General features: G+C 32.7%; 1 protein-coding gene across 1 annotated transcript in view; it reads left to right on the top strand.

The window, feature by feature from the left end:
- Window positions 1-26,785, top strand: part of TTLL11 (tubulin tyrosine ligase like 11) — a 345,612-nt gene that overhangs the window by 132,836 nt on the left and 185,991 nt on the right.

Raw genomic sequence — 26,785 nt, 5'->3', positions numbered from 1 at the left:
CAATACCAAAAATATCAATATTACAAGACAAAGCATTGTATATTCTCTTAAACAGTGCCAAACAGACTATACCTAAACTTTGGAAACAGAAAAGAGCTCCGACAATAATAGAATGGAAGTCACAAATAAAACATTTAGTATCAATGGAAAAACTTTATTATCAATTGTTGAACCAGATGGATCTATACTATGATATAGTGAATATTTTACAAATAAATATATAAGAAGATCTCTATGGGACAAAATTAATAAAGGAACGAAATAGGAAATGAAGGGGCTGGGATTCTGCATTCTGCATTGCTGAAGATACCACATTACTCTAAGCTAAACCTGATTCAGATGAGTTTAGGAATATAAAAAAAAAGATAAAAACAAAAAAACAAACTAAGGAGTAGAGTTATTTAATTTTGAGCTTTACTTATACACTTTGATTTGTGGGTAAATATGTATTATTTTTGTTAAGTAGAAATTATCCAACGACGACAATAGAAGTTACTGAAATCAACAAAAACTGTTAACTATGGATAAAGGAAAATACCTGATCGAAACTTGAGTTAATTTTGACAGATTATCACGTTTTGTGTTGTTTATTTGTATGCTAAAGTGTTGAATAAAGCTTTTTTTTTTTAAAAAAAAAAAAGGGAATGGAATTAATATTTATTTCTAATCATTTGCTTATCCATAATGTACAATGTAGGATGCTGTGAATATAATTACTTTGCCACGTGTATTGCAATTGAGCTGAACTATACTTACAATAAATTTAACCATTATTCGATGCAAACTTTTTACGAGTTTTCTGTAACTTATCTCTTTTGTATCACATTGACAAACAGTCTTTTTGATGCTATGGGTCCGATTTCTCAAATGTCTGGCGGACATGATCCGCTGTAGCGATCATGTCCGCCAGACCTCGATAAATGCTGACAGCATACGCTGTCTGCATTTATCATTGCACAAGCAGTTCTAGTGAACTGCTTGTGCAATGTCGCCCCCTCCACATTCGCGGCCAATCGGCCGCTAGCAGGGGGTGTCAATCAACCCGATCGTATGAGATCAGTCGGATTGATGTCCGTGGCCTCAGAGGCAGTGGACGAGTTAAGGAGCAGTGGTCTTAAAGTGAAAGTTAATCCTAGCGTTTCACAAACGCTAGGATTGACTATTGAAACAAATAAAGGGGACTTTCATTCATGAAGTATAAGATAAGTATAAGATACTTCATGTAGAAAGCTCCTTTATTTGTCTCAACCGATCGGCAATTTCAGCTGCTAACAAAGCCCACTGCAAACTTTTTTTTTTTTGCTAAGAGGTGACGTTTTCACTTCTTAGCCAATAGCAGTGCGGTAAATACGGACTGGCGCCCATGGGAGCCGGATTTACCGCATTGCTATTGGCTAAGAGGTGATAACGTCACCTCTTAGGAAATTATTTTTTTGCCTTGGCATTTGTTAGCAGCTCAAATCGCCGATCGGATGAAACAAATAAAGCAGCTTTCTACATGAAGTATCTTATACTTCATAAATGAAAGTTCCCTTTATTTGTTTCAATAGTCAATCCTAGCGCTTGTGAAATGCTAGGATTGACTTTCACTTTAAGACCGCTGCTTCTTAAAGGGACGGTATACTATAAAATTGTTTTTCCTTTAATGTGTTAACAATTATTTTTTTTACCAGCTGCAGAGTATAAAATGTATGAAATTTGCTTGTTAAGGCTTATTTGTGTATATTCATTTGCTGATTTTGGCTGTTTGAAGCCACAACCTAATAAAATGGGTTGAGCTTGTAGGTATAATCAGATCTCATTACATTATCACATTGTGTACATATACCGTTCCATAAACTATTCAGCAATACTTGAAGAGAACAATGGAAAATTAACATTTTATTACCTTATATCTTCTATACCCCACTGTGAGTGTAATTTTTTTCTACTGACTGTGTTTACATAGCTTATTTATAGCTTGGCCTTAAGGCCAAAAACTTTCAGATTAGGTGGGGATACCACAGGCTAAATCAACTATTTCAAATGCTAATATAAGGATAATAGAAATACTTGTAAATCATTTAATAAACTCAAGCAGGTAAAGTGGATCATTGGGAACAAATTAGAGAGGACATTTTTTTTTGAGTAAACTGTCCCTTTAACTCCTGTTTCCGGCGAGCCTGAAGTCTCGGGCGGAAACAGGGGTATACGGTCCCATTCGGGCCGCGATAAATCGGCCCCTATGTGTAGTTATGGAAACACAGCCTTAAAGGGACACTGTACCCAATTTTTTTCTTTTGTAATTCAGAAACAGCATGCAATTTTAAGCAACTTTCTAATTTCTCCTATTATCAATTTTTCTTCGTTCTCTTGCTATCATTATTTGAAAAAGAAGGCATCTAAGCTTTTTTTTGGTTTCAGTACTCTGGACAGCACTTTTTTATTGGTGGATGAATTTATCCACCAATCAGCAAGGACAACCCAGGTTGTTCACCAAAAATGGGCCGGCATCCAAACTTACATTCTTGCATTTCAAATAAAGATACCAAGAGAATGAAGAAAATTTGATAATAGAAGTAAATTAGAAAGTTGCTTAAAATTTCATGCTCAATCTGAATCACGAAAGAAAAATTTTGGGTACAGTGTCCCTTTAATATTGTGCAGTAACACCTGATTTTTCTTAGAACCATGAATAGTCTGTAAATAGCTTAATAGTAAGAAGATGAAGATTGCAATTTTATGTACATTGAGGTTAAATTGATAATACTGCTTACTCTGTAGATGGAATGGATTTTAGGTGATAATTACAAGAGAGTGATGTGATAACGTTTATTAAAGGAATATGAAACCTAAACATTTTTTGTGATTCATACCATTTAAAAAAAGTTTCCAGTTTACTTCTATAATCAAATTTTCTTCGTTCCCATGATATTCTGTATTGAAGATATACCTAATTAGCCATCTATATTACAGAAAAAGTACTGGGTTAAGCCTATGCTTTGCAGTGCCTGCCATACCAACTCCATTTGCCCACTCAATAGAAACTCACGTGTATGTTTTGCATGAAAACTGGTTGCAGTGTTTTGTTTCGAAAGTTCCCAAAAAAAATATTATTAAAGGGACATTTCAGAGAAAATTGAAATATACATTAGTGCTTTGGTGATTATTAAATCACCAACAAATATGGTAGAAGCGCATAATCATCAAATGCATAGCAACAAGATAATATAATAGCACTAATTTTGAGTTTCAAATGAGCATTTATTTATTTTTACATTCAAAATTGCTTCCATTTCCTGTCCATGTATCATGTGACAGCCATCAGCCAATGATATACGTATACACTATGAACTCTTGCACATGCTTAGTAGCAGCTGGTGCATCAGAAAGTCTGCATATAAAATACTTTTTTACAATTTGATAACAGAATTACTTTGGAAAGTTCTTTAAAATTGCATGTTCTATCTGATTCAGACAGTTTAATTTTGACTTTAGTGCTTCTTTATTTACACACTGCTTAAAATGCTGCTGTCTGTTCAAGGGACAGTCAACACCAGAATTGTTGTTGTTTTAAAAGATAGATAATCCCTTAATTACCCATTCCCCAGTTTTGCATAACCAACTCAGTTATAATAATACACATTTTACCTCTGTAATTACCTTGTATCTAAGTCTATGCAGACAGCCCCCTTATTTCAGTTCTTTTGACAAACTTGCATTTTAGCCAATCAGTGCTCACTCCTCTGTAAATTAACGTGCATGAGCTCTCAATGTTTTCTATATGAAACACATGAACTAATGCCCTCTAGTGGTGAAAAACTGTCAAAATGCATTTAGATTAGATGCGGCCTTAAAGGTCTAAGAAATTAGCATATGGACCTCCTAGGTTTAGCTTTCAACTAAGAATACCAAGTGAACAAAGCAAAATTGGTAATAAAAGTAAATTGGAAAGTTGTTTAAAATAACATGCCCTATTTAAATCATGAAAGTTTTTTTTGGACTTGACTGTCCCTTTAAGACTAAGGGCTCCCATGTTCACAGTAGATGCACCCACTGAAACCATGATAGCTTTTACAAGTTGTTTTTGATAATATATGATAATTGCAATAATTCTGTACTACATCCGTGTGTATTTCAATTGGCTGGAATGTCCCTTTAAATGACATCAGCTAGATGCATGCCTAGTCTTAGTTGCTTTCAGCTTACAGTCCCCATAGAGCCTGGTTAACAACTGATATAGAAAGAAAACCTTTTTGGTCACCACATTAAGAATGTTTAATCATTCTAGCAGCCTGATTCTTCTGGTTACTCTTGAACCTCATTAAACTCTGATTAAATTGTCAGAGTTGCCCCGCAAAGCACATTAATAATTAACTTCATAATTATGTGATGCTTCACCGTCAAAAACACCCTAATGCCTCCTTAAACCTCAATATGAACCACCCTAAATCAAAGCTTTCATATTGAATATAATCTTCAGATAGCAGTGATCACCTACACCTTTCCCTGAATATATCCCGGCCGGGTTTTCTGAACACATGTAAGCATTAATCGTTTAACTATTTAGTGACCGTTTTCATTTCTTTTTGCTATGGTTACTTCCCCAATCTAGTTAACATCTCAGAACTTTTCACAAATAAGTAGAGTTTCAAATGACGCATATTCGTCATGATCTGAAGCAGTTGTCTTACGGCAACCATCTTCAGTTCTACTTGTATCCATTAATAAATAGTCAATTTGTTGTGCCTTCTGCAATGTACAGCAGTAAACTATATTCAGCACCAAAATACCATTTCTGTTTTCTTGAAGTGGAACATGACTACAAATGTTAGGAAACCCCACTAACCATTAGAGTGTTTATCCTAAACGGAAGATGAACCCAAAGTTCAGTAAGACATAACTGAAGTTAAATATAAAACATTTTGAGCGGAGCACACATTTGGGCCTCTATTTACCAAAGTCTGGCGGACCTGATCCGACAGTGCGGATCAGGTCCGCCAGACTTCGCTGAATACGGAGAGCAATACGCTCTCCGTATTCAGCATTGCACAGCAGCTCACAAGAGCTGCTGGTGTAACGCCGCCCCCTGCAGACGTGCGACCAATCGGCTGCCAGCAGGGAGGTGTCAATCAACCCGATTGGGTTGATTTCCGGCAATGTCTGTCCGCCTGCTCAGAGCGGTCTTTGTGACCGCTGCTTCATTACTGCTGTTTCTGGCCAGTCTGAAGACTCGCCAGAAACACGGGCCATCAAGTTCCATTCGGAGCTTGATAGATAGGCCCCTTGGGCTCCTGCTAGCTCGCAATCTGTGCTAGAAGTAATTTAACTCTGCCCGCTGGGGAGCGCTCATATTACAGGTTGAAAGTAATGTTTTTCTGCGCATGCGCTACCCGACACCCATTAAGCCATGCACTTGAGAAGTTGTGATCGCAATATCTCACTCCCCCTATAGACTTCAATGGAGCAGAATTTTACAAAACAAAACAACAAACACCCACAGTTGCGCTCTAACCTGATTAAGCACTTTAGACAGGAAGATTACAATAAATATATGTATGTATATTTATTTATATGTGTTTATATATATATATATATATATATATATATATATATATATATATATATATACATAAATGCATATAAATACATAAATATATAAATGCATATAAATACATAAATGCATATAAATACATAAATGCATATATACATATATTTTAATAAATACAATTATTTATACCTGTGTTCCTATGGATCCATATGTAAAAGCACCTTTTGCCAGTTTTTTGCCCTTACATCTCGTATTTTTGAGCCTTTATAGCTTTTTCATGCATTTATTTTACAATTCATTTTTTTATCAGTTAGTGTTAATATGATTGTAACTATACTGTAACATGTATTTTTTATCAGATAGTGTTAATATGATTGTAACTATACTGTTACATGTATTTTTTATCAGATAGTGTTAATATGATTAACTATACTGTTATGTGTATTTTTTATCAGATAGTGTTAATATGATTGCAACTATACTGTTACATGTATTTTTTATCAGATAGTGTTAATATGATTGTGACTATACTGTTACATGTATTTTTTATCAGATAGTGTTAATACGATTGTAACTATACTGTTACATGTATTTTTTATCAGATAGTGTTAATATGATTGTAACTATACTGTTACATGTATTTTTTATCAGATAGTGTTAATATGATTTTAACTATACTGTAACATGTATTTTTATCAGATAGTGTTAATACGATTGTAACTATACTGTTACATGTATTTTTTATCAGATAGTGTTAATATGATTGTAACTATACTGTTACATGTATTTTTTATCAGATAGTGTTAATATGATTGTAACTATACTGTTACATGTATTTTTTATCAGATAGTGTTAATATGATTGTAACTATACTGTTACATGTATTTTTTTATCAGATAGTGTTAATATGATTGTAACTATACTGTTACATGTATTTTTTATCAGATAGTGTTAATATGATTGTAACTATACTTTTACATGTATTTTTTATCAGATAGTGTTAATATGATTGTAACTATACTGTAACGTGTATTTTTTTATCAGATAGTGTTAATATGATTGTAACTATACTGTTACATGTATTTTTTATCAGATAGTGTTAATATGATTGTAACTATACTGTTACATGTATTTTTTATCAGATAGTGTTAATATGATTAACTATACTGTTACGTGTATTTTTTTATCAGATAGTGTTAATATGATTGTAACTATACTGTTACATGTATTTTTTTATCAGATAGTGTTAATATGATTGTAACTATACTGTTACATGTATTTTTTATCAGATAGTGTTAATATGATTGTAACTATACTGTTACATGTATTTTTTATCAGATAGTGTTAATATGATTGTAACTATACTGTTACATGTATTTTTTTATCAGATAGTGTTAATATGATTGTAAATATACTGTTACATGTATTTTTTATCAGATAGTGTTAATATGATTGTAACTATACTGTTACATGTATTTTTTATCAGATAGTGTTAATATGATTAACTATACTGTTACGTGTATTTTTTTATCAGATAGTGTTAATATGATTGTAACTATACTGTTACATGTATTTTTTTATCAGATAGTGTTAATATGATTGTAACTATACTGTTACATGTATTTTTTATCAGATAGTGTTAATATGATTGTAACTATACTGTTACATGTATTTTTTATCAGATAGTGTTAATATGATTGTAACTATACTGTTACGTGTATTTTTTTATCAGATAGTGTTAATATGATTGTAACTATACTGTTACATGTATTTTTTTATCAGATAGTGTTAATATGATTGTAACTATACTGTTACATGTATTTTTTATCAGATAGTGTTAATATGATTGTAACTATACTGTTACATGTATTTTTTATCAGATAGTGTTAATATGATTGTAACTATACTGTTACATGTATTTTTTTATCAGATAGTGTTAATATGATTGTAACTATACTGTTACATGTATTTTTTATCAGATAGTGTTAATATGATTGTAACTATACTTTTACATGTATTTTTTATCAGATAGTGTTAATATGATTGTAACTATACTGTAACATGTATTTTTTATCAGATAGTGTTAATATGATTGTAACTATACTGTTACATGTATTTTTTTATCAGATAGTGTTAATATGATTGTAACTATACTGTAACATGTATTTTTTATCAGATAGTGTTAATATGATTGTAACTATACTGTTACATGTATTTTTATCAGATAGTGTTAATATGATTGTAACTATACTGTTACATGTATTTTTTATCAGATAGTGTTAATATGATTGTAACTATACTGTTACATGTATTTTTTATCAGATAGTGTTAATATGATTGTAACTATACTGTAACATGTATTTTTTATCAGATAGTGTTAATATGATTGTAACTATACTGTTACATGTATTTTTTTATCAGATAGTGTTAATATGATTGTAACTATACTGTTACATGTATTTTTTATCAGATAGTGTTAATATGATTGTAACTATACTGTTACATGTATTTTTTATCAGATAGTGTTAATATGATTGTAACTATACTGTTACATGTATTTTTTATCAGATAGTGTTAATATGATTGTAACTATACTGTTACATGTATTTTTTATCAGATAGTGTTAATATGATTGTAACTATACTGTTACATGTATTTTTTATCAGATAGTGTTAATATGATTGTAACTATACTGTTACATGTATTTTTTATCAGATAGTGTTAATGCGATTGTAACTATACTGTTACATGTATTTTTTATCAGATAGTGTTAATATGATTGTAACTATACTGTTACATGTATTTTTTTATCAGATAGTGTTAATATGATTGTAACTATACTGTTACATGTATTTTTATCGTGTTAATATGATTGTAACTATACTGTTACATGTATTTTTATCGTGTTAATATGATTGTAACTATACTCTTACATGTATTTTTTATCAGAGAGTGTTAATATGATTGTAACTATACTGTTACATGTATTTTTTATCAGATAGTGTTAATATGATTGTAACTATACTGTTACATGTATTTTTTATCAGATAGTGTTAATATGATTGTAACTATACTGTTACATGTATTTTTTATCAGATAGTGTTAATATGATTGTAACTATACTGTTACATGTATTTTTTATCAGATAGTGTTAATATGATTGTAACTATACTGTTACATGTATTTTTTTATCAGATAGTGTTAATATGATTGTAACTATACTGTTACATGTATTTTTTATCAGATAGTGTTAATATGATTGTAACTATACTGTTACATGTATTTTTTATCAGATAGTGTTAATATGATTAACTATACTGTTACGTGTATTTTTTTTATCAGATAGTGTTAATATGATTGTAACTATACTGTTACATGTATTTTTTTATCAGATAGTGTTAATATGATTGTAACTATACTGTTACATGTATTTTTTATCAGATAGTGTTAATATGATTGTAACTATACTGTTACATGTATTTTTTATCAGATAGTGTTAATATGATTGTAACTATACTGTTACGTGTATTTTTTTATCAGATAGTGTTAATATGATTGTAACTATACTGTTACATGTATTTTTTTATCAGATAGTGTTAATATGATTGTAACTATACTGTTACATGTATTTTTTATCAGATAGTGTTAATATGATTGTAACTATACTGTTACATGTATTTTTTTATCAGATAGTGTTAATATGATTGTAACTATACTGTTACATGTATTTTTTTATCAGATAGTGTTAATATGATTGTAACTATACTGTTACATGTATTTTTTATCAGATAGTGTTAATATGATTGTAACTATACTTTTACATGTATTTTTTATCAGATAGTGTTAATATGATTGTAACTATACTGTAACATGTATTTTTTATCAGATAGTGTTAATATGATTGTAACTATACTGTTACATGTATTTTTTTATCAGATAGTGTTAATATGATTGTAACTATACTGTAACATGTGTTTTTTATCAGATAGTGTTAATATGATTGTAACTATACTGTTACATGTATTTTTTTATCAGATAGTGTTAATATGATTGTAACTATACTGTTACATGTATTTTTTATCAGATAGTGTTAATATGATTGTAACTATACTGTTACATGTATTTTTTATCAGATAGTGTTAATATGATTGTAACTATACTGTAACATGTATTTTTTTATCAGATAGTGTTAATATGATTGTAACTATACTGTTACATGTATTTTTTTATCAGATAGTGTTAATATGATTGTAACTATACTGTTACATGTATTTTTTATCAGATAGTGTTAATATGATTGTAACTATACTGTTACATGTATTTTTTATCAGATAGTGTTAATATGATTGTAACTATACTGTTACATGTATTTTTTATCAGATAGTGTTAATATGATTGTAACTATACTGTTACATGTATTTTTTATCAGATAGTGTTAATATGATTGTAACTATACTGTAACATGTATTTTTTATCAGATAGTGTTAATATGATTGTAACTATACTGTTACATGTATTTTTTTATCAGATAGTGTTAATATGATTGTAACTATACTGTTACATGTATTTTTTATCAGATAGTGTTAATATGATTGTAACTATACTGTTACATGTATTTTTTATCAGATAGTGTTAATATGATTGTAACTATACTGTTACATGTATTTTTTATCAGATAGTGTTAATATGATTGTATCTATACTGTTACATGTATTTTTTATCAGATAGTGTTAATATGATTGTAACTATACTGTTACATGTATTTTTTATCAGATAGTGTTAATATGATTGTAACTATACTGTTACATGTATTTTTTATCAGATAGTGTTAATGCGATTGTAACTATACTGTTACATGTATTTTTTATCAGATAGTGTTAATATGATTGTAACTATAATGTTACATGTATTTTTTTATCAGATAGTGTTAATATGATTGTAACTATACTGTTACATGTATTTTTTATCGTGTTAATATGATTGTAACTATACTGTTACATGTATTTTTATCGTGTTAATATGATTGTAACTATACTCTTACATGTATTTTTTATCAGATAGTGTTAATATGATTGTAACTATACTGTTACATGTATTTTTTTATCAGATAGTGTTAATATGATTGTAACTATACTGTTACATGTATTTTTTATCAGATAGTGTTAATATGATTGTAACTATACTGTTACATGTATTTTTTATCAGATAGTGTTAATATGATTGTAACTATACTGTTACATGTATTTTTTATCAGATAGTGTTAATATGATTGTAACTATACTGTTACATGTATTTTTTTATCAGATAGTGTTAATATGATTGTAACTATACTGTTACATGTATTTTTTATCAGATAGTGTTAATATGATTGTAACTATACTGTTACATGTATTTTTTATCAGATAGTGTTAATATGATTAACTATACTGTTACGTGTATTTTTTTATCAGATAGTGTTAATATGATTGTAACTATACTGTTACATGTATTTTTTTATCAGATAGTGTTAATATGATTGTAACTATACTGTTACATGTATTTTTTATCAGATAGTGTTAATATGATTGTAACTATACTGTTACATGTATTTTTTATCAGATAGTGTTAATATGATTGTAACTATACTGTTACGTGTATTTTTTTATCAGATAGTGTTAATATGATTGTAACTATACTGTTACATGTATTTTTTTATCAGATAGTGTTAATATGATTGTAACTATACTGTTACATGTATTTTTTATCAGATAGTGTTAATATGATTGTAACTATACTGTTACATGTATTTTTTATCAGATAGTGTTAATATGATTGTAACTATACTGTTACATGTATTTTTTTATCAGATAGTGTTAATATGATTGTAACTATACTGTTACATGTATTTTTTATCAGATAGTGTTAATATGATTGTAACTATACTTTTACATGTATTTTTTATCAGATAGTGTTAATATGATTGTAACTATACTGTAACATGTATTTTTTATCAGATAGTGTTAATATGATTGTAACTATACTGTTACATGTATTTTTTTATCAGATAGTGTTAATATGATTGTAACTATACTGTAACATGTATTTTTTATCAGATAGTGTTAATATGATTGTAACTATACTGTTACATGTATTTTTATCAGATAGTGTTAATATGATTGTAACTATACTGTTACATGTATTTTTTATCAGATAGTGTTAATATGATTGTAACTATACTGTTACATGTATTTTTTATCAGATAGTGTTAATATGATTGTAACTATACTGTAACATGTATTTTTTATCAGATAGTGTTAATATGATTGTAACTATACTGTTACATGTATTTTTTTATCAGATAGTGTTAATATGATTGTAACTATACTGTTACATGTATTTTTTATCAGATAGTGTTAATATGATTGTAACTATACTGTTACATGTATTTTTTATCAGATAGTGTTAATATGATTGTAACTATACTGTTACATGTATTTTTTATCAGATAGTGTTAATATGATTGTAACTATACTGTTACATGTATTTTTTATCAGATAGTGTTAATATGATTGTAACTATACTGTTACATGTATTTTTTATCAGATAGTGTTAATATGATTGTAACTATACTGTTACATGTATTTTTTATCAGATAGTGTTAATGCGATTGTAACTATACTGTTACATGTATTTTTTATCAGATAGTGTTAATATGATTGTAACTATACTGTTACATGTATTTTTTTATCAGATAGTGTTAATATGATTGTAACTATACTGTTACATGTATTTTTATCGTGTTAATATGATTGTAACTATACTGTTACATGTATTTTTATCGTGTTAATATGATTGTAACTATACTCTTACATGTATTTTTTATCAGATAGTGTTAATATGATTGTAACTATACTGTTACATGTATTTTTTATCAGATAGTGTTAATATGATTGTAACTATACTGTTACATGTATTTTTTATCAGATAGTGTTAATATGATTGTAACTATACTGTTACATGTATTTTTTATCAGATAGTGTTAATGCGATTGTAACTATACTGTTACATGTATTTTTTATCAGATAGTGTTAATATGATTGTAACTATACTGTTACATGTATTTTTTTATCAGATAGTGTTAATATGATTGTAACTATACTGTTACATGTATTTTTATCGTGTTAATATGATTGTAACTATACTGTTACATGTATTTTTATCGTGTTAATATGATTGTAACTATACTCTTACATGTATTTTTTATCAGATAGTGTTAATATGATTGTAACTATACTGTTACATGTATTTTTTATCAGATAGTGTTAATATGATTGTAACTATACTGTTACATGTATTTTTTATCAGATAGTGTTAATATGATTGTAACTATACTGTTACATGTATTTTTTATCAGATAGTGTTAATATGATTGTAACTATACTTTTACATGTATTTTTTATCAGATAATGTTAATATGATTGTAACTATACTGTTACATGTATTTTTTATCAGATAGTGTTAATACGATTGTAACTATACTGTTACATGTATTTTTTATCAGATAGTGTTAATATGATTGTAACTATACTGTTACATGTATTTTTTATCAGATAGTGTTAATATGATTGTAACTATACTGTTACATGTATTTTTTATCAGATAGTGTTAATATGATTAACTATACTGTTACGTGTATTTTTTTATCAGATAGTGTTAATATGATTGTAACTATACTGTTACATGTATTTTTTATCAGATAGTGTTAATACGATTGTAACTATACTGTTACATGTATTTTTTATCAGATAGTGTTAATATGATTGTAACTATACTGTTACATGTATTTTTTATCAGATAGTGTTAATACGATTGTAACTATACTGTTACATGTATTTTTTATCAGATAGTGTTAATATGATTGTAACTATACTGTAACATGTATTTTTTTATCAGATAGTGTTAATATGATTGTAACTATACTGTTACATGTATTTTTTATCAGATAGTGTTAATATGATTGTAACTATACTGTTACATGTATTTTTTATCAGATAGTGTTAATATGATTGTAACTATACTGTTACATGTATTTTTTATCAGATAGTGTTAATATGATTGTAACTATACTGTTACATGTATTTTTTATCAGATAGTGTTAATATGATTGTAACTATACTGTTACATGTATTTTTTATCAGATAATGTTAATATGATTGTAACTATACTGTTACATGTATTTTTTTATCAGATAGTGTTAATATGATTGTAACTGTTACATGTATTTTTTATCAGATAGTGTTAATATGATTGTAACTGTTACATGTATTTTTTATCAGATAGTGTTAATATGATTGTAACTGTTACATGTATTTTTTATGTGTTTTGTACAATTTTTTTACTCGCATGTCGGTTAACCAGAGCTTTCCAGTCATACTATCCCGACACTCGTTAAATGCGATTGCGCTCGAGCGGTTGTATTTACTTTTAACTCGCAATACAAACGTTCCTTAAAGTGTTCCCAAAAAGTTGCAAAATTCCCCTATCAAGCACGCTATTAATTGTTCTCCACTTGTAATCTGGCCCTACATTAGATAATCTCCAATACTAAACATCCGTGCATTCGCTGCTTCCACCATGTACCTTTCTGGATTTTCAGGACACTGCATATTTTATTTCTGCTGCAACAAGAGAAGTTTGAAGAGCAATTAAGATGCGTACAGTCAAAGTAAACTTTATTCAAAGCTGGAAAATGCAAACATTAAATACCACTATAAATGGCACAGTGATATATTATTACTGCGCAATCCAAGCCCATGTTTCCTCTGGCATAACATTTATAAAATTAATGTGCACTGTTTTTGTTTCAAAGAATCGAACAAGGTATCTGGGGAGAAAGCTTAAATTAGCAGATATTTAATGGAAGCAATTAGACACAATGGGCAGCAGAAATAATTAGTACCTTTGCTATTGAGGTTTCGTACTGTGAGCGGCACTTTTACTGTACTGATCGTAAAGCAGTTTATATCTTGCAGACAGATCCAGGCAAAGGTCAGAGGTCATCTGCATATGGGCTTGAATTGGCTATTAATGAATCTGCAGTTCTGTCCAAGAAAATAAAGGTCAATTTGCTTTTTAACTTTTCCGAGAAGTATTTATGTGATATCATTTTAACCCAAAGCAATCTGTAGACCACAGTGGGTATTTTTTCCCATCAATAGCCTGGTGATCATATTTTTTGTAACTGACTTAAAAGTATTTTACCTTTTCTGTTTGTCATGTGTGCCCTTAACTTATTTCCAATAAAAATAGGAGAAGCCATTATTTTTACAAGAATTATCCTAAAACTGTTGAATATTTTTGGACTAGAAAAAAGGCATTTAAAAATAGTCAGTGTGATAGTGGACGTGTCACTTTAGAATCATGTGATCTCAGTAGTTTTTTTTTTTTAAATCAAGTGATTTTTTAAACCTATAGTCTTGTCTAATGTGTGTGTAATGTCTATGTGGGGTTAGAAACAGGCTGCTTTGTTAGCAGAAAGACATTCAAGTCATTTCTGTATATACAGTATGCATTTAATATAACAGTGATAAAGAGCTGTGGTGCAAAATATCTGCACAGAAATGTGTTAAAAATATCTTATTAGCAAAATAATCATTATCACCCTTTCAGCACTCTGTAGCGAGGGTAGATAGCTAAAAATCTGCTGTTTTGTGTTATTCTTTGTCTTTGGTTCTGCCTGAGTTGAAGGATGATGTATATATGTAGATTTGGGACTGTTTTTTGTGTGTTTTTTATTTTTTTTTATTTTATTTTAATTTTAGACATTGTATTCCTTTTCTTAAAGGGCAAACCTTAGCAATAATAGTTTTGTTTTTTTAATTTCTTGGCTCACCATACTAGCAATTCATCAAACGAGATATTGCGTTCCCCCCTCAAAGTAAGTAAAACAAAAATGATAATGCAATATTTTAAGGAGCTTTGTTTTTTCCTTAAAAGTTGGGACAGTATGGAAAATGCAAAAAAAAACAACAATTCACCCTGTATTTTATTGAAAACACATTTTTAACACTTTATTTGAAGTTTTACCTTGTGAACTTAATGTATTTTTGAAAATTTACACTCATTTAAAATCTGATGACTGCAACACATTCTAAATAAGTTGGGACAGGGGTAATTTAGGACCAGTAGCAATGTGACAAATTGAAATAAGAAAGTGATGTGAAACAGGTGAGGCAATCGTGTAACCATAGTATATAAGGAGCCTCCAAAAAAGCCCTAGTCCTTCAAGAGCAAGGATGGGTCGAGGCTCGCCAATCTGCCAACAGATGCGTCAGCAAATAATCCAACACTTTGAGAACAACATTCCCCAAAGACAAATCCGTAGGATTTTGTGCATTTCACCTGCTACAGTGCACAATATAGTTAAAAGATTCAAGGTAACCGATCAAATCTCGGTGCGTAAATGGCAAGGCCGAAAACCACTTCTGAATACTCGGGAATCTCTGATCCCTCAGACGTCACATTCTCAAAAACAGTCATGAGTCTGTAATAGATATCCTGACATGGGCTTGGGAATACTTTGTAAAACCTTTGTCAGGCCACACCTTTCGCCGCTGCATCCACAGATGCAAGTTAAGGCTTTACTATGCATAGCAGAAGCCATACAGCAACACTGTTCAGAAATGGACAGTAGCACAGTGGAATCGTGTTTTGTGGTCCGAAGAGTCAACATTTCAAATATCTTTTGGAAAAAACAGCCATTGTGTTCTCCGGGCTAAAGAGGAAGATGATTTATGCAAGCTGTTATCAGCGTCAGGTCCAAAAGCCAGTGTCTGTCTTAGTATAGGGGTGTGTCAGTGCCCATGGCATAGGTAACTTGCACATCTGTAAGGGCACCATTAATGCAGAAAGATATGTATATATTTTGGAGCAACATATGCTGCCATCCAGCCGTTGTCTTTTCCAGGGACGTCCCTGCATTTTCAAACAGGACAACGCCAAACCACATTCTGCCCGGATTACAAGCGCATGGTTGTGTAAGCAGAGAGTGCGGGTGCTAGCATGGCCTGCTGCAGTCCTGACCTGTCTCTGATTGAGAATGTGTGGCGCATTATGAAGCGCAAAATAAGGCAACAAAGGCCCGTACAGTTGTGCAGCTAAAGACTTGCATAATGGATGAATGGGGGAAAGCGATGTTTGCTAAACTTAACCAACTGGTCTCTTCATTACCCAAACGTTTAATAAGTGTTATTAAAAGAAAAGGTGATGTTACACAGTGGTAAACAGTTGACTGTCACAACTTTTTTGGAGTGTGTGGCATTCATTAGATTTGAAATGAGTGTATATTTTAAAAAATACATTAAATGTACAAAGTAAAACAACAAATAATGTGTTAATGTATTTCAATATAGTACATGGTGAAATGAATTTTCAAATGACTGTTTTTTTTTGCATTTTCCATACTGTCCTAACCTTTTCAGGATTGGTCATTTGGGATTGTTTTTTTTTTAAATTTTGTACTCTTTTCCTTTTCTACTGCTATTCATATGATTTATAGTAACGCTAAAGTAAAAAATAAACTTTTATGATTCAGATAGAGCATACAATTTAAAACAACTTTCCAATTAACTTCTATTATATAAATGTACTGCACCAGCTCCTACTGAGCATGTGCAAGAATTCACAGAATATACGTATATACATGTGATTGGCTGATGGTTGTCACATGATGCAAGGGGAAAGGAAATGGAGCTATTTGTCAGAAAAAATCAGAAATCCAGACTAAGTACATTAGCATTGTCTTTTTATGCAATTGTTTATTATGTTATTCTACTGTACTTAAAGGGCCACGAAACCCAAAATCTTTTTTTTCATGATTCAGATAGAGAATAGAAATGTAAACAACATTACAATTTACTTCTATTATTTATTTTGCTTCATTTTTTAGATATCCTTAGTTGAAGAAAAAGCAATGCACATGGGTGAGCCAATCACATGAGGCTTCTATGTGCAGCAACCAATCAGCAGCTACTGAGCATATCTAGATATGCTTTCCAGCAAAGAATATCAAGAGAATAAAACAAATTAGATAATAGAAGTAAATTAGAAAGATGTTTAAAAATGCATTCTCTTTCTAAATCATGAAAGAAAAAGTGTGGGTTTCATGTCCCTTTAAATAGTCCTTTAAATAAAGAATAGGGAAGCCTTTCCAGTAACAGATGTGTCTCTCTTATTTTATAAAGGTGATAAAAATGTATTAGCCTACCTGAAATTCTAAGCAAGCAAAAAAATAAAATAAAAAAAAATTCTGCGTATGGATAATTCTATAGCAAAAAAAAAGAATTAAAAAAGAGGCATCTTGATGAAGGCAGTGGGTTTTTAATTTCCGACTATGGCAGTCGTCCTTCTGTCTTGCACATTATGGACCAGTAGTCTGGAAAAGCGAAGGAAAGAACCAATAAACACGTTTTATTACAGTCTTTCTCGTACCTAAGTGATATCTTTTCTTCGTGACCTCTGTAAATAAGTCTATTTAACACTGGTTAGACGTTTGCTGTAAATACAATATTTATAGCCTTTTTCCAATGTCTGCCATCTCTGGTCTTAAAAGAACATCAAACTAAAGTTTATATTTTTCCACAAAATTCTTACAACATTTTTTTTTATCTTTAAATTCCTACTTTTGTTCATTTAGCAGTTAAATTCAATTCAGTAAATACCAAACGATGAACAAGTCAGTTTAAAATTTCATGTAGCGATCATGTCCGCCAGATATTGATAAATGCCGACAGCATACGCTGTCGGCATTTATCATTGCACAAGCACTTCTGGTGAACTGCTTGTGAAATGCCATCCCCTGCTAGCGGCCAATTGGCCGCAAATCTGCAGGGGGCGGCATTGCACAAGCACTTCTGATGAACTGCTTGTGCAATGCCGCCCCGGCAGATTCGCGGCCAATTGGCCGCTAGCAGGGGGTGTCAATCAACCCGATGGTATGAGATCAGGCGGATTGCTGTCCGTCGCCTCAGAGGAGGTGTACGAGTTAAGGAGCAGCGTTCTTTAGACCGCTGCTTCTTAACTCCTGTTTCCGGTGAGCCTGAAGGCTAGCGCAGAAACAGCGGTATACGGCCCTATTTGGGCTGTTATAAATCTGCCCCTTGGTGTACAACAAGCCAACTAGAATTAAACCACACTGGATATTAGGTGTCTGACTTTTATACGAATAAATGGTCTGATAATGAACTTCATTTGACCTGTACAAGCTTTTAATTTTCGATGTAGACATTGCTAATACATTTTTCCAGTTATTAATATGGACATTGCCTGAAGAAAATGCCCCTTGCATTTCCCACAAGACTGGCAACAGTTGGAAGGAAGTATTTGTATTGCTTTGGCACATTTCCCATTCCAGAGGTTTATTGTATCAGACAATATTTACCATTGTTCATACCATCCATTACAATTGACAATAGCTCCAATGGCATTTAGAAAGACACGAGTGCCCTGGAACTGATATGTTCTGCTCAGTAATGCAGTTATTTACATGACCTATAGGGAGTTTTGTACTGCTTATATCAGGGTTGAACAGTCTAAGAGCAAGATATGGACTTGTGGAGAAGTCACTGTTTACTCTTAAGTCAAACAATATTTTTTTTATTGTAGCAGTGGTTCCATCTCTCATCATCTGAAGGAGAAGAGTGGCAACATAATAAACAGACTGCTAAAAATAAATTTATTAGCAGGTGAATGAGTGCGGTATGGTCCATGTCATTCTTGTTTATTAATTAGACACAACTGAACTTAAGATCTGTTAAGCTATAGTTACTTAAGTCATGGCTGTTTTAATAGTGTAATATTTGGAAAAAAGTTGATATGGTTGAGTAGATAATCTATAGAGGGGACATTCCTTGATAAAACCACAATAGTGTAATCTAGTGATCACACTTAGCAATGGAAATATCCATATAGTACAGGATTGCTTCAAATCACCACAATATTATGGAGTTAAAGGGCCATGATACCCAAATGTTGAAACACATGAAAGTGATGCAGCATAGCTGTAAAAAGCTGACTAGAAAATATCACCTGAACATCTCTATGTAAAAAAAATATATATATTTTACCTCAAAATGTCCTAAGTATTCACACCCCATTGTAAAGGACTTTAAGCAGCAAATCAGTATGCCTGGACTTGCAAGGGAGCGTGCCTCATGCACACTCATGTTATTTCCCTATTCAGTTTAAGGAAGTTTACTATGAAATCTCATGAGCTCACAGTAAAAGATTTTATGACCTGAGCACTGCTGATGATGATTGGCTGCTGTTCATTTCTTCCTTTTATTTTTTTTCCAGTTGCTGTTGAGCAGTAACTGAAAGATAACTTTTTACACAGCACTTACTCTGGTGAGCTGAGGAAATTGTGAGTTAAAAATATAGAGATGCTCCGGTGATATATTCCTATTAGCTTTTTAGAGTTATGCTGCATCACTTTCAAGTGATTTAGCATATGAGTATTATGTCCCTTTAAGGATTGAAACTACCGAGACTTATTTTAGAACTAAAATGTAAAAAGAAGATTGTAAAGTTCATATTATGCATGGGCTATCAAGAAGATTTAAAACAATTCATCTGAGACATTCAGCAAGCAGATGGTTTCAGAAAGTTTTCAACATGATCATCATCATATGCTGTGGCCCAGTGATAAACCTATAGGTTTAAACCCATGATGATCATATTCTACTGCAAATGTCTTCCAAAAAGACAGTAACAATGGATACATTGCACATTAGAAAAATTACCCATTTATTTCCACCTTTATCCAGGAGAAAGTATAGGTACTGATATTCATTCTAATTTGATCCATACAATTTAATTGAATAGGATTTATGTCCTCAAAAGTCTACTATTCTGACATCAACCAGGGTATGTTCCTTTAAAGACTTAGGGCCAAATTACAAGTGGAGCTTTTTGTGCTCGTATTATGAGTTGAAAGCAAACTGTTTTTGCGCGTGCGCTAACCCGACAAACACAAAAAGCTGAAATAAGGATATCGCGTGCATGTCCACATATTCACCCATAGAAGTCAATGGACCATACTTGGGCGCAAACTCGATTGCATATTCTCAAGTGCGCTAACCCGACATGAACATATTAATATTTCACATTCAACAGAATATGTTCTATTTATTAATTAATAAATACATATATATGTTTTTTGGTACTATATATATATATATATATATATATATATATATATATATATATATATATATAAAAGTAAAGATATAGATATGAATATCTATTTAAAAATACAAAGATCATAGAACATATTCTGCTATGTGCACAACATAGGAATTTTAAAATATTTACAGTAAATACACAGGGGCCTATCTATCAAGCTCCGAACGGAGCTTGATGCCCCGTGTTTCTGGCGAGCCTTCATGATCGGCAGAAACAGCAGTTATGAAGCAGTGGTCACAAAGACCGCTGCTCCATAACCTGTCCGCCTGCTCTGAGCAGGCGGACAGACATCGCCGTAATTCAACCCGATCGAGTACTATCGGGTCGATTGACAACCCCCTGCTGGCGGCTGATTGGCCGCGAGTCTGCAGGAGCGGGGTTGCACCAGCAGCTCTTGCGTATTGCTCTCCGTATTCAGCGAGGTCTGGCGGACCTGATCCGCAGTGTCGGATCAGGTCCGCCAGACTTTGGTAAATAGAGGCCACAGTATAAAACTTTACTAAATATGAATATTGCATTGCATAAATCTGTTTTCACCTACTTAACTGCAAAGGGCTCCAATGCACTTATATACATATATCACACAGAGAAAGTCCAGCACTCACTTACAAGCTCTCAACTAAGATTAAAAGCAAAAATGGAAGGGTTAGTTACCGCATTTGGCCAAATGGGACAAGCCCAGCTACCATGTCGAGGTCTCTTCCAAAAACCTGGGACCCTAAAACAGCCACACAATGCAAGTTTTCAATCCAACAAACTGAAGGGTGCACAGGCTTATGTAATTACCCTAGACATATACAAAACACGGAAGGGGACTGCACTCTCAGACCGGACCGGGTACACATCCCATGACCCTGCAACATGCTCAGCCCTGGGTGCTCACTAGCACTCTCAGGAAGCTGTGCTGTCTCCAGAGCCACAGGCAGTTAACCCCAGACAGGTCTGGGTGCAAGAACCAAAGGGAAAATTACAAAACAAATTAATACAACACTCAGAGAAAGTCCAGCACTCACTTACAAGCTCTCAGCTAAGATTACAAGCAAAAATGGAAGGGCTGAGCATGTTACAGGGTCATGGGATGTGTACCCGGTCTGGTCTGAGAGTGCAGTCCCCTTCCGTGTTTTGTATATGTCTAGGGTGATTACATAAATCTGTGCACCCTTCACTTGTTCCCAGTTTGTTGGATTGAGAGCTTACATTGTGTGGTTGTTTTAGGGACCCAGGTTTTTAGAAGGGACCTTAACGTGGTACCTGGGCTTGTCCCATTTGGCCAGATGCGGTAACTAACCCTTCCATTTTTGCTTTTAATCTTAGCTAAAAGCTTGTAAGTGAGTGCTGGACTTTCTCTGTGTGTTGTATTAATTTGTTTTGTAATTTTCCCTATGGGTCTTGCACCCAGGCCTGTCTGGGGTTAACTGCCTGTGACTCTGGGGTCAGCTTCCTGAGAGTGCTATAGCACCCAGGGCTGAGCATGTTGCAGGGTCATGGGATGTGTGCCCAGTCCAGTCTGAGAATGCAGTCCCCTTTCCGTGTTTTGTATATGTCTAGGGTGATTACATAAGTTTGTGAATCCTGACTTGTTCCCAGTTTGCTTGATTGAGAGCTTGTATTTGTATGGCTGTTTTAGGAACCCAGGTTTTGGAAGAGACCTTGATGTGGTACCTGGGCTTGTCCCATTTGGCCAGATGCGGTAACTAACTCTTCCAGTTTTGCTTTTAATCTTAGCTGAGAGCTTGTAAGTGAGTGCTGGACTTTCTCTGTGTGTTGTATTAATTTATTTTGTAATTTTTCCTGTGGGTCTTGCACCCAGACCTGTCTGGAGTTAACTGCCTGTGACTCTGGGGACAGCACAGCTTCCTGTAAGTGCCATTGAGCACCCAGGGCTGAGCATGTTTCAGGGTCATGGGATATGTACCCAGTCCAGTCTGAGAGTGCAGTCCCCTTCCGTGTTTTGTGTATATGTATGTATATATACAGTGTGTGTATATATATATATATATATATATATATATATATATATATATATATCTTTTTATGTGTTCATATGTATTTACGTGTTTATATGTGTATATATCAGTGACGTGCAGTAATAGGAGGCAGGGGAGGCAGTGCCTCCCCTGTCCAATAAGGGAAAAAAGTTTTAAAATAATATTTATTAAAAAAAAAAAGAAAGTGTTTTTTATTTTATTAATCTTTGGCCATGCCCACCCCTCGCCCCAAGGGTACCCCCCCACCCCCGTGGCGATTACTAGACAGTGATTAATTATAGTTACTGTGTGGCTGCGCTCACTCACTGTGCTGTGCGCTACTGCGCTTGCGCTGCAAATGTCACCATCCATTGTTGCGCAATTAGGAGGCAGTGAGCCAGTCCGCTGCCCTGATTAATTGCGCAACAATGGATGTAAATAAGTGTTGGCTGCTCACTTAGAGCAGCGCCACTCACTGGTGACTCGCCGGGCCTAATAGAAGCTCCAATGGAGGCGGTTCTCAAAACCGCCTCCATGATGAGCTAGTTCCCTTGAACCAATCAGCATTCCAGCAGCACTGCGGGGAGGTGTGCCTGCTGGGCTGCTGATTGACAGGTGTGGGGTCATGTGACCATTCGTGAAGTCGCGCTGATGAGACAGACAGTTGGCGGGAAGACTCAGTAGAGAGTGTGGAGGGAGCTGCTGAGCTGCTCTGCAAGAGTCTGCGTGCCCAAACGGTTAGTGTCTGCCTGTGGAGGAGGTGACGGTCTGTCTCTGCCCTGGAGGACAGGACTGTGCTCCCGACCGGATTGAGGATTCTCTTTCTCAGGTAAGGAGTAAGGACTCGGGTAATAAGCTTTTGATTTACACCGAGGGCTACACTTAGCTGCTAATGTATGTCTGCAGATGCAGAATCAGCCAGTTATAACTCTGATATATTCTAGGGTATCTCAGCCACTAAACAGTGATTTAGCTGCAAAATCCCTTGTCAGTTATAGGAGGACTAGGAGGGGGTGTCTGTTAATTAACTGTTTTAAGTTATCCCTGGTTGTGAATTCAGCTCATTTTTCATGCTTGCCTGCCTTCCAATGAGTCAGGGTGCTCGGGACTCTGAGAGGTGTGTGTGGGGGTTGGGGGACTGGTATTTTTAGTGAGGTTTTATAGAGTGGATCCCTGTGGTTTGGCTCCACACTGAAATATTGTCCCAGTCACAATGACATATACACAGAGCATGCACTAAGGTCCTGGCGCCAGCTCACAGAATGGCCGAGGCTGTGCTCCTCCTGGAGGAGGAAGAAGTGAAAGTTTTAATTACAAATAGCTCACAGGCTTTTACATGCTTTTTTTTTTTCTATAACATTTTGCAAACATATAATCGCCCTATTTAAAGTGAATTATTTAGTTTATGTATTATTTCTGAGATTTTCTTTTGCTGTCTATTGGGTCTCCTTACATGAGATTAGATTGTGTGCAATACATATAATGTTTGTATTATTTGGTTTATTCTTTAAACTATAATATGTGGACAATTGGAAAAGCTGAAATATAAACTTCAGTAATCCTTTCAAAAAACTGTATATCATAAATATCTATATAAAAGTGTGTGCAAGTTAGTGTTGGTGTGTGCAGACTCAGAGCGCTGTTTTTAGTTATAAAATGTATTTACATAAGTTTCCCAGTCTCTTGTAGCAACTTGCATTTACTTATTCAGCCCTAGTTGCATTCATCTCTTAACACAGTTGTAAATGACACTGAGGAAATTTAACACATTGATTTAAACTACATAAAATCATGCAATAAACAGTAAGATAACAGCAAAAAAAAATAAAAAATTATTAGAGTCTGTAAGCAATTCAGGGAATTTTTAATTATCTAAAACACATATGTATGTAAGGTTATCATTAAAAATAATGTGTTTATTTACGTGTATTGAAAGGGACATGAAACCCCAAAAACTTATTTCATGATTCAGAGCATACAATTTTAAACAACTTTCTAATTTACTTCTATTATCTAGTTTGCTTCGTTCTCTTGATGTACTTTGTTGATAAGGATACCTAGGTAGGCTCATGAGCTAGGAGCTAGCTGCTGATTGGTGGCTGCATATATATGCCTCTTGTCATTAGTTTACAGATGTGTTCAACTAGCTCCCAGTAGTGCTTTGCTGCTTCTTTAATAAAGGATACCAAGAGAATTAAGCTACATTTATAATAGAAGTAAATTGGAACATTGTTTAAAATTGTCTTATGTCTGAATCATGAAAGAAAAAATTACGGTTTCATGTCCCTTTAATTTTGAAAAAATGTCTGTAATTAACCTTTTAAAATTACTGACAATTGTCTAAACTCAGTCCCCATAGATAGGATGGAGTGCTTGATTGGTGCAGATTTTCATATATATATATATATATAAAACTTTATTTAAAGGGGTGGGGTCAAGCGCCCATCATCTTTAAATTTCACCAGCCGCCACTGGATCAAGACATTTTTATATTTACTGAATAATGAAATAATCTATAAGCATAATTTGCAGCATTAAAGTAAAAAGTATGTTTTAAACATATTTTAATGGGTCTGGATTTCTAGATCTCATAATCAGAGCAAGCATTTTGTTATCTGGCAAGAGTTTCTGTTACAATCCTTTTAGACTAAAATCAGATGTTTACTAAGTTAACCAGTTTTCCAAGACACCATTTTAAGGGACATGAAACCCATATGTTTTCTTTCATGATTTAGAAAGAGCATGCAGTTTTAAATAACTTTCCAATTTACATCTAATATCTAATTTTCTTCATTCTTTTTATATCCTTTGTTGAAAATCATATCTAAATATGCTCAGTCCTGCTGATTGGTGGCTGCACATAGATACCTCATGTGATTGGCTCACCCATGTGCATTGCTATTTCTTCAACAAAGGATATCTAAAGAATGAAGGCATATCCTAGACACTGCCTCACCAGCCTCGGACGTCACTGGTATATATATATATATATATATATATATATAAATGTATTTATGTGTATATATGTCTGTAAATACATATATACACATATAAATACTTATATATATATCTTTAAATATGTATATGTATGTTTCTCAATATGAAAGCCTTTTTCCTGCCTTATTTTTCTAACACCTGAGATCTCATATCTTTTATAACATTTTGTGCAATATTTTATTTGAATAATTTTTATTTGATGGTGTTATTATGATCGTAACTGTACTTTGTAATGTATTTCTGATGCTGTAATCATTCTACCGTTTACTTTTATCTCGTAACACCAGCGGTAAACCAGAGGAGTGCAAACACCTGTGATAAACCCCTTATCGCTCGAGTGAAAACGTTAGCACCCCACTAGTAATCTGGTCCTTAGGGTTTGTTCATAACAGACTCTCAAATAAAAACCTTTTGTGTTTAACAATAAGCTCATTAGTTACTTTAGAATCCAAATGTTCTATCATGCATTAAAAACATGTTTAATATTATCAACGATCACAACAAACAACAGGGTGAGGCAACTGTTATTACACCATCTGCTTAATAAATAGAATAAATAATTGCACGTTATAATTAGCGAGGGAGGGTGAGGTGTAATTCTACACTTTTACATTGTATGAGATTCACTTTTAGAATAACAGCACAAACTACAGGACTTGCCCCTTATATCCTTCAAAAGAAACTCTATGATATGACCGATATTTCCAGATTATCCTTAGCGCATACATCTTAACAACTTGTTCATATTTACGCTGCATTTTTACATTCTCTTAAAGTTTTTCTACCTCCTGGTTGCATGCAATGCTCGGAATCTTAAGTGCACAGTTAAATGTCTTTCCCTGTCTACGATCGTCTCAGTGTCGGCCTATGCATTAGAGTTGCATTCAGTATTCCAGGTCTCTCTCTACACCAGAGGCTCATGATTATCACCTTCCCACACGCCTGTGTATATCTTGACACACTTTATATATAAAGGGGTTTATATGGAACCCAAACAAGTGCAATGGGCATATGTGTTTTGTAACATAAAAATATATATTTTTGATGACAGTTGATTTGGGGACTAAATTAT

Source organism: Bombina bombina, chromosome 12, assembly GCF_027579735.1.
Source record: "Bombina bombina isolate aBomBom1 chromosome 12, aBomBom1.pri, whole genome shotgun sequence".
In the NCBI taxonomy this organism is placed as follows: domain Eukaryota; kingdom Metazoa; phylum Chordata; class Amphibia; order Anura; family Bombinatoridae; genus Bombina; species Bombina bombina.
Note: the sequence above shows the minus strand (reverse complement) of the source record. Positions and strands in the feature narration are given on the sequence as shown.